Consider the following 11,232-nt stretch of genomic DNA (forward strand, 5'->3'; position numbering starts at 1 on the left):
CATGGCCCTGAGTCTGAACTCCCCCACACTAGGGAAAAGACCCTTGTCATTCACCTTATCAATCACTGTCATGATTTTATAAACCTCAACAAGGTCACCCCTCAATTTTCTATGCTGCAGTGAAAAACACGTACAGTTCTGATCACCACCCAACCAGAAGGATGTGGATCCTTTAGAGAGGGGACAGAAAATGTTTACCAGGACGTTGCCTGGAATGGGGGATTTTACCTGTGAAGAAAGATTGGATAGACTGGGTTTGTATCCACTAGAATGCAGGAGGTTGAAGGGTTTATAAGATTGTGAATGGCATGGATAGGGTGGAAAGTATGAGGCCTTTTCTCAGGGTGGAAGAGTCAGTTACTCGGGAACACAGGTTCAAGGTGCAGGGGTCAGGGGGGTGTTTAAAAGAGATATGTGAGGCATGTTTATCATGGAAAGGGTGGTGAGTTCATGGAACACACTGCCAGAACAGACAATGGAAGCAGACACAATTGTAGTTTTCAAGAAGCATCCAGCAGCAGGCATGAATAGGAAGGGAACAAGGGAATACGGATCCTGTAAGTGAAGACAGTTTTAATATGGAAGGCAAAATGTGTCACTGCAGGCTTGGAGGGTTGAAGGGCCTGTTCCTGTGCTGTAATGTTCTTTGTAAAATGTCCCCAGCCTCTCCATTCTATTTTTATATCTCAAACCCTGCACTCCTGGCAACATCCTGGTAAATCTTTTCTGAACCGTCTCCAGTTTAATAATATCCTTCCTACAGCAGCGTGAGCAGAACAGGACACAGTCTTCCAGAACTGGTCTTACCAACTTCCTGTCCAACCTCAGCACACCATCCCAACTCCAATATTCAGAGAGCTGAACAATGAAGGTCATCACACTCCAGCAGGCATTGTTTCACCCTGACTCCCCTTGGAACTGTCCACATCTCGCTGGGACACTGATGTGAAACAACTTGGCTCTTTGACTGATTCGACCAAGTCTCATTTCCTACTGTTCCTGTGTATCCCTCAGAACACGAATGTAATGTGCATTCCCATGGCAACATCACGATGACATACTTGTTTGTGGATTCACATGAAGTGGGCATCACTGACTGGGACAGCCTTGTTACCCATCCCCCTAATCTCTACGGCATAAATGATAAGGAACTCTCCTCTTTAACTCCACTGTCCTTGTGTTTTAAGAACCCTGACCACAAATGTAAAGTCACATGGGGAGAGAGCTCCAGGATTCTGTCCCAGAAAAACTGAAGGAAGGATGGTTAATTTCAAAGTTGGGATTAAGGGTGAAGTGGAGAGTAACTGCAGAAGGAGTAGTGATGCGTCATATTGCTGACCTTGTCTTCAAGGTGATATTGATGTTGGGATTACAAGGTGTGGTTGAGGGACCCTTTCTGAATTACTCTAGTAAATCCACAACAGGTATAACATTGTTTCCAGGAAAAAATGGACAGGCTTCATCAGAGAAAGGAAATGCAAATTGCTCAAAGTCTTATGAGATGATAACATGGAGGGCCCAAGCAGCTGAAGGCCAGTGGAGTGATGGAATTAGGGGATGGTCAAGAGGCTGGAATCGCAGGAGGGCTGACATCATGGAGTGATAATGAGCATTGATGTTACAGCTAAGAGAGGGTTATTGGGACTGGAGGAGGTTTCAGAGATAGGGTGGGGTGTAGGGGGTGGAGGAGGTTCTGGAATTAGGAAAGGTTTCAGGGCTGGATGAGGTTACAGAGATAGGGAGAAGTGTACTGGGTGGAGGGAGTTACAGAGTCATAGAGATGTACAATGCAGAAACAGTCCCATCAATCCAACTCATCCATGCCGACCAGTTCTCCTAACCTAATCTTGACTCAATTGCCCGCTCTTGGCCCATATCCCTCTGCACCTTTCCTCGTTATATACCAATCCAAATGCTGTAATTGTACCAGCCTCCACCACTTCCTCTGGCAGCTCATTCCATACACGCACCACTCCTGAGCCCATTGGCCCATCTCATCAAGATCCTGTTGTACTCTGAGGTAACCTTCTTTGCCATCCACTACACCTCTAGTTTTGGTGTCATCTGCAAACTTACTAACTGTATCCCCTATGTTCACATCCAAATCATTATATAAATGATGAAAAGCAGTGGACCCAGCACCGATCCTTGTGGCACACCACTGTCACAGGCCTCAAGTCTGAAAAGCAACTCTCCACCACCGCCCTCTGTATTTTAGCTTCAAAGTCAGTTCTGTATCCAAATGGCTAGTTCTGCTTGTACTCCATGAGATCTAATCTTGCTAACCAGTCTACCATGGGGATCATTGTCGAACGCCTTACTGAAGTCCACATAGATTGCGTCTACCGCTCTGACCTCATCAATCCTCTTTGTTACTTCTCTGAACAAACCCAGTCAAGTTAGTGAGACATGATTTCCCACACACAAAGCCATGTTGACTATTCCTAATCAGTCCTTGCCTTTCCAAATACTTGTAAACCCTGTCCGTCAGGATTCCCTCTAACAACTTGCCCGCCACCAATGTCAGGCTTACTGGTCTATAGCTTCTCTCAGCTTTAAAGCATCACCTTTTCATTCTGAGGCTATGTCCTCTGGTTCTAGTCTCTCCGACTCGTGGAAACACCTTTCCATATCCAGTCTACCACGGGATCTCAGTATTCTGTAAGTTTCAATCAGATCTCCCTCACTCTTCTGAACTCCATTCAGTCCAGACCCAGAGTCCTCAGCCACTCCTCATGTGACAAGCCTTTCATTCCTGGGATCATTCTTATAAAATGCCTCAGGAATGCTCTTAACCTACTATTGTGAGAGATGACATTACACTGAATTACATGTTTTGACTGCAGGCTATAAAACGACCGAACTTTAGCAGCAAGCTATGTTAGTGTCCCTTTCTCACTGACTGCTGCTATCTCCTCAACAGTTTGAAGGGTCTATGATGTGTAGATACTAGACAGTACAAACTGAGCATACACATCTCTCTGTAATGAGAACAACCCATGGTCGACTCAGACTATGTGGACTTTACCTTTACCTTCACCAAGCATACATTAATATGATTAAGAAAACATTTACTCAACAACAGGAATGTTGGATGATTACAAAAATAACTTGGTCCACATGTATTTTGCCTGAACCATGGTTGCTACCATATCACCAAAAACAATTATACATGTGGAAGTCTAAACCCAGTTTATTCATCCAAGACGTGTGTTGCAATTCAGTTCTTTCTGTTTTCTTGTCTTTGACAGTGCATTACCCTACAATGTAGGTATGTCTGCTCTCATGTATGTTCACCCTGTTCAATGTCCTTGTCTTTATCTTCATCTTCACTCTCAGAAGATTACTGCTGATCCCCTATTTCCTCTGCCGCCAGTCCACACCCTGTTTGTCAACTGCACTTGAGAAAGACATAGTGCACCATTTCTGATCTTTACTGCAATGCTCCACTGGAGCTTCTAACTCACCTTGAAGTGGTTGAGTTATGATTGTTCAACTATGGCCCTGGTGGAAGCATGGGCAGTGTTGTATCTTCATTTTCCTGTTGCCTCAGGGGCGCACTAGCACCTTGATAACATTCGTAGACCCTTATTTCAAGGAGATTAGTGTGTAAGAGTAGGGAAGACTTACTATGGGGTGGTTGGGTTGGTTGGTCCAGGTGTCCCAGAGGTGTTCTCTGAAACAATCGAGGGCGGGTAAGAGGCCAGCACGGGGTGTCCAGGTGGATGGGGTGTGTTGGAGGCGGGAGAAAGGGTCGTCAGAGGGTGGGCGGGAATCTTGGTTGAAGAAGTAGGCGCGGAGTAGGTCCGGGTGGTCTGGGACACCCGGACCAACCAACCCAACCACCCCGTAGCCCAACACTTCAACTCCCCCTCCCACTCCACCAAGGACATGCAGGTCCTTGGTCTCCTCCATCGCCAGACCATGGCAACACGACGGTTGGAGGAAGAGCGCCTCATCTTCCGCCTAGGAACCCTCCAACCATAAGGGATGAACTTAGATTTCTCCAGCTTCCTCATTTCCCCTCCCCCCACCTTGTCTCAGTCAAATCCCTCGAACTCAGCACCACCTTCCTAACCTGCAATCTCCTTCCTGACCTCTCCGCCCCCACCCCACTCCGGCCTATCACCCTCACCTTGACCTCCCTCCACCTATCGCATTCCCAACGCCCCTCCCCCAAGTCCCTCCTCCCTACCTTTTATCTTAGCCTGCTGGACACACTTTCCTCATTCCTGAAGAAGAGCTTATGCCCGAAACGTCGATTCTCCTGTTCCTTGGATGCTGCCTGACCTGCTGTGCTTTTCCAGCAACACATTTTCAGCTCTGATCTCCAGCATCTGCAGTCCTCGCTTTCTCCTCGAAATTTCATTGGAGGCAGTTGAGAGAAGGTCTACTAGGCTAATCCTCAGAGAGCAGGCATTGTCTAAATAGCAAATGCTAAACAGGTTGGGACTCTACTCACTGGAACTTAGAAGATCTAACTGAAAAATATGGGATTCTTAGGGGTTTTACAGGGAAAATGCTGAGAGGAGGTTTCTCGTCATGGGGGAGTCTAGGACCAGAAAGCATGGTCTCAGAATCAAGGGATGTCAGTTTAAGACTGAAACGAGGAAGAATGTCTTCTCTTTGTGTCTTTGGAAGTCCTTGTCACAGTGCCCCCTGTGGGGGCAGAGTCCTTGTGTATATTTCAGGCTGAGATGGATAGATTCTTGATCAGTCAGGGAATCAAGGCTTCCAGGGAAGGTGAAAGTGAGGAATGTTGGATCAGTCACGATCCTATTGAATGGTGGAGCAGGATCAAGAGCTTAAGGGCCTACTCCTGTTCCTGTTTCTTCTGGCATTATTGTCATGTGGTCATCCTGAGCACTAACCCACTGTTCTGGAAAACATGGTGTCGAATACTACCACAGTTGATGGTGAAATATGAATTCAATAAAATCTGGATTTAAAAACTAGCCTATGATGACCATATAACCATTGTTGATTCTCAGATTACAGGTTTATTAGTGAAATTCCAGATCCATGGCAATTCCGTTGGCTCTTAACTGACATCTGAAATAGTCAAGTAAGACACTCAGTTCAAAGGTAATAATGGATGGAAAACAAATGGCAGCCTTACCAAAAAAGCCACATCCCAGGAAAGAATAACAAGAAAAGAAACATGTTGAACCAAATTTAGATAATTTTTCATTTAATTCCCTGCAGCTCTTCTTCTGTGGCTCAAGGTCTTTGGAAGGAGGCAGGAAAGCAATATGGGTACAGGCTATGGCACCCTATAGCTGAGGGAAGGTAGTGATGGCAGATAATCCCACTGCCCAGGTTTCTTGGCTCCCCTTGTTATGGGTGAATGATGTACACAAGTGTAAGCTGGAGAAAGAGGCATCAGTGACAGCTTGGATGTATTTGCAGGTCGCCTCAACTGGGAGATGCGACAAAAGACTCGATGTAAAATATATGTGTGTGTAAAATGTATGGGATTTTGAATTAATGACAAATATGTTTTGTCCTAATTATTTGAAAGCACTTAATAATTATCTAGGTATGTTTTTCTGGAACCATGACTTAAAGGTGGAATGTGCCTCCTGGAATAATGATGGTTATTTGTTATATTGTGCTAGTTTGTAACAAAAATCATTGACAGATTTTGTTCTGAGCAAGGATCACTGGACCCAAAACATTAACTCCTGATTTCTCTCCACAGATGCTGCCAGGCCAGCTGAGTTTTTTTGTTTTTGGAATGACTGCAGTTTTTGAATAGGAAATGGGACTTTATTTTGTGTTTTGAAATATTTTATAATAAATTGCAAATAGAAAGGAAAACAAAGAACTGCAGATGGAACTGGAGATCTGAAAGAATCAAATTCAAAACATGCCTGAGAAATTCAGAGGCTCTGGTAACATCTGTGGCAAGAGAAACAGAGTTAACACTGAGTCTAGTGTGGCTGTTCCTCAGAACTCTGTTTCTCTTTCCACGGATGCTGTCAGACCTGCTGAGTTTCTCCAGCATTTTCGATGTTTGTTTTGATTTCCAACATGCACAGTTTTTGCCTTTCGTCAGATCTGAAGATAAAGCTGTTCATATCTGTGTCTTAGGGGACACTGTTTGCAAGTAATCCATGGCTGATACATTAAACAATAAAGACATTTGAGAGTGCAGGTGGGAGACAATTTAAAACAAGGAAAAAGAGTAAGTGCTGAGGGAATGCAGCAAGTTTGCAGCATCTATGGAAAGAGAGACAGACAGAGTTAACATTTTGAGTTCAATGTTCAGTTTTCATGACAATTTAAGGTCTCCTCTGAATGACAGAACCTCCCACTAGTTCTGTTCTGGTGGCTCAGGACTGATGTTCATGTTCAGGTTTTGTACAAGGGCCAGATCCTACTCAAATGGCTACAGTTTAAGCAGTTAAAGCCTGTGTAAATTTTGGGAATTAATATGAGGGTTTTGCAATTAAAGCCCAGCTACCAAGCCAAATCAAGCTACAATTGAAAATAATGCATTTCCATTGGCTCAGAACAAGGCAAACAAACAAAATAAATTAATTGCAAGAATGTTTCATCATTGAGTTTAGTCTGCCCTTCCCTCTGAACATAATAAAACTGCAATGAACAATGCACCTGTTTCTAGAATTTGTTTTATTTCAACAATAAATACTTTGTACAGTGAGCAATAAAATCTTGCTGAGGACACAGGACAGTGAATATTTTCTCTGTGCTGACATTTGAAACACAGATGGAAGTGATATGGGATATTTTGGAACTATCATGGTCCCTGGATCACTAAAGATTAGATATGTAAGTAAGATACATATGGAAATCCTGATGATATGACGTGCACGTTCCAAATTCCCATGACCCTCGGTCGACCCTTCTCCCTGACCATCAAGAACACCCAAGGCTTAACTCCCAGCTCCCTGTGTACCAGCTCCCCAGCCTGTGATATCCTACCTTGGTTTATTTAGACATTTCAAAGCAATCCTCTGCCTTCTGCACTGAGTTTCAGTCACAGACATTGCAAAGTCCTCGTTAGTTTCCTGGCAGCTGTTTGCTAAATCTAGGCTTCAACCACCGATTGGGTAACTAAACTCCTGATAGCATCATCACACACACTGAATCCCCTTTCCCATCTATCATCTGTTCCTTTGTCCATGTGATTACTATCCAAACCCACACATTACCTTCTGAATACCCAGTGACCGAGTGAGTAAGCTAACCTCCAGATCCAGCCCCACAAACCTCCAGACCCTCTGAACCCTGTCAGCTGAAACTACAAACATACATCATGGATCATCCGATTTCAGCCCCACCCCTTACCCTCCCCTTATCTGACCTGTCAAACACTTTGACTGTTAGAGCCATCCTCCAAACCAGAACTGACCAGAAAACACCACCACCCACACATTCTAATTACTCCCACCAACTGGACTCTGCAATTCAACCTCAACCATCCAGCTTTTGCCCCCAAACAGACACAATTACCCCCATTGAAATGCATTGACACAATAGAGTCAGGCCCGATTATACAGCCCCTTTTCCCAACGATCCAGATACACTCAAGGCAGAATGACCAGCTCATCCTTGTACCAGCTCAGCAATCTGCATTATCCAATCTTCGTTTATTTATCAAAGCCATCCTCTGAAATGTGAAGGAAGGATGTGACTCAGGAAACACATAGATTTGACAAAAATCTTCTGTGAAGATTGCAGCTCTGTATCAGCTGAGCGACAGAATTCCATGATTATGTGCGATGAATCTGTCACAGTCACATTCCATCAAGTTGCTCTGGAGAGTTTCAGAGATCAGAACTCTGGGTCGGGGACAGAATTGTCACATTTGATGGATTTCCAACCAGAATTCTTGAGACCAAAGTTTGGTTTCTGGTCACTGGATTCAAAACGTTAACTCTGATTTCTCTTCACAGATGCTGCCAGACCTGCTGAGCTTTTCCAGCAATTTCTGTTTTTGTTTCTGATTTACAGTATCTGCAGTTCCTTCCATTTTATTTGGTTATCAAGGACCTGAATGCTCAGCATTTGTCCAATATAAAATGTTCAAATAGCCGATCACTACGAGACAGAGACTAACAGTTAATAAGTCTGTTGTCCACCTGTAAACTTGTGAAATACTGACTCTCTTTGTTGCTGTGCTGCGCAACTGACTAACTCAAGGGCTAATGCAACAGGCCAGACAGACAGTAAGTCAGGTGGCATGTGAGTCAGTATTGAAAGCCATTGAATGCTCATTGGCATTTGGTGCTAAAAGTTTGGATTATGATGCAGTCTGGATAAATTAGATATTGCAAACAGGAGATAATCAAATGGACAGTCACTATTTTCAATAATATAAAAGAAAGAACTGTGGATGTTGGAAATCTGAAACACAAATAGAAATTGCTGGATATTTCTCTCTGCAATCTCTCTACCGATGCTGCCAGACCTGTGTAGTTAACATTTTGATCCTTTTGCAGAATTGGACTTGAAATGTTAACTCTAATTTCTCTCCACTGGCTTCAATAAGCAGCTCTGCCACCCCCATTTTGGAGCAGATATTTTAACCTTCATTTGCTGAGTAACATCAACTCAGACAGCTCAGTTTCCAGACATGGAAGTTTGTGTTTTGGAAATGTCCATGCAATTTAAATCCCTCTCATTTGCCCTGTTGAAAAGGCTTTTGCTTCTTTTGATGGGCAACATAAAGACAGACCGTTTTCCCAAGATACAAATATAAATGGTTTCTGTTCATATGAGCCTGTCCAATATGGTTGTATTTAAACAACTCAAAATAATAGGTCTGTATCTGAATGTGGGCAGCTTTTGTGTCAACTTAAACAAATCCATAGCACACATTGATGTAAATAAATACAGCATGAGGACAGTTAGGGGAAAGCAGCCACTCAAGGGGCTGATCGATGGGCCCCCTGATGTTAGACATGAAGAGATATTGGCTGCTTGTGATAGTGAGATGGCAATCATCATTGCTGACTTGAATCTACACAAAGACTGTGTAAATCAGGTTGGCAGCAGTAACGTGGATAAGAGGTTATTGATGACATTCGAGAAAGTATCTTAGAGCTGCGTGTTCTGAAGCAACCAGACAGAAGGTTATGTTATTATCATCTTATTGATACTGTGTAATGTGACAGGATTTATGAAACAATCTCAGTGTAAAGGCTCTCCTACGTAGCAGCCATCACAATATAATTCAATTTTACATCCAATTTGAATGGAAGAAGATTGACTCTGAGGTAGGTATTTCAAACTTAAACAAATCTACTCTGCGGGCATGTAAACTAAGCCAGCTGAAGTAAATGGCATAACTGACTCGGAGAGAGATCAGCAGAGACAGTGATGGCAGAGATTTAAGAGGATACCTCAGAATATTCAGAATAAGTATATTCTGACTGAAACAAGAGACTTTAAAGGGAGGACTTGTTTTCTGTGGTTTACTGAAAAGTTGAAGAAACCGTCCAACTTGAGGATATTGCAAAGATGGGTGGCAGGTCAGATGATTGATTAGAAAATAAAGTATGGCAGAGAAGAAGGTTAGTTATAAGGAGGAAATTGGAATCTCAGAACCCAACTCAAAATCTTAAAAACAACAAAGCAAGACTTTCCATGGGTGTTTAAAAACAAAACATGTACGGAATGTGAGTGTCACTCCTCTGGCGAGTGAGAATATGGAGTTATTGGTAGATGTTAGGGGGCAAAAAGTGCAGAGCTGGAAAAACACATCAGGTCAGACAGCATCCAAGGAGCAGGAGAATCGATGTTTCAGGCATAAACCCTTCATCCATAGATGTTAAGGAAATGGCGAATTAAATGAATAAGTACTTTGCTTCTATCTTCATTATAGAAGATACAAAAAGCATTTCGGTAATAGTGGTAAGACACTGTTTTGCTGACATTGAAACTTCAGGCCAACTGTGTCTGCATGCTGACTCAGAACTGAGCACGTGCACAGTTCCAGATTGTCTGCATCATCATCCCAATCTCCCTCACCCTCTTCCCTCCTCTCTGAGTCTGAACATCACCACCATTCTCCGCACCATGTCCACCAGCCCCAACCATCATCAGACTGGACATCAATCTCTCTCTTCTCCAGCTCACAATCTCTCTCTTTCACCCTCAGACTTTCTCTCCCACCCCCACTCTATCCCTCCAAATCTCAACATCCAGTGAAACTGAGCAGACATGGAAAGAAGATGCATGATTGAAACACTTCAACCAATCGCATTCACCCATGCATGAGCAAGCATCTCCCTGGAGAATACTGCATGTACTCCTCAGTGTCAACCCAACTGTAAGTCAGGAAGTAGGAGGGAGGGATGACCACAATGTAATTACAGTCACTAAGGAGGCTGGACTCAGTCAAACTGATAATAGGTCTCATCACCTTCTGTCTTCATCCCAGAGTCTTAAAAGAGGTTGTTCATTTGGTTGTAGATGCATTAATGCAAATTCTTTGAATTTCCCAAGATTCATTAGACTTCACTCAGTCAGAGATCATTTAGTCTGTCAATGTTTTGCCCCATCCCTTGTCAGTGACCATCACCTCCCTGCCTCTAAACCTCTTCTGGCCCCAAGGCCTGTCTGGAATGACTTGATGGCACTAACTGCTGTTTGGAGACTCTTGCTGACACTAGCCTCGAGGATGCATAAGGTTCACTTGGTACAAGGTTCATTAATTGAAACCTGCTGTTTTTCTATTACTACGGTATAATAATGTCTATTTAACCCTGACCGTATAATTCATTTCAACAGTCCCTTATTTTGAAAGAGGATGTAAATGCATTAAAGACAGTTCAGAGGAGGTTTACTCAATGAATACTTTGAATGAGTGGCTTGTGCAATCGGGATAGGTGCTCAGACTGGGTTTGTTTCTGCTGGAGTTTAGACGGGTTAAGAGTGATCTGATCAAACTGTATAAAGGCTCTTAATGATCTTGGAATGGATGTTTCTTCTTGTGGGTGAGTTCAGAATTAGGGACCATGTTTATAAAATTAGTGAGGGGTCATACTTTTTGGTCAGAGAGGAAGAGAATTCTTTGTTTGGGTGTGTAACTTTGGAATTGTCTGTCCCAGAAAGTGGGAGAGGTGAGGACAATGGATATTTTTAAGTCACAGGTAGATTTATTTCCTTGCATAACAAGAATCTAGGTTTACACCGGGTAGATGGGAACTCAAAACATAGACTTATCAGCCATAAACTTATGAAAGAGTGGAATATGTTCAA

This window comes from Chiloscyllium plagiosum, unplaced genomic scaffold (assembly GCF_037043375.1).
Source record: "Chiloscyllium plagiosum isolate Xiang-an unplaced genomic scaffold, Cpla_swu_hap1 HiC_scaffold_22, whole genome shotgun sequence".
Lineage (NCBI taxonomy): Eukaryota > Metazoa > Chordata > Chondrichthyes > Orectolobiformes > Hemiscylliidae > Chiloscyllium > Chiloscyllium plagiosum.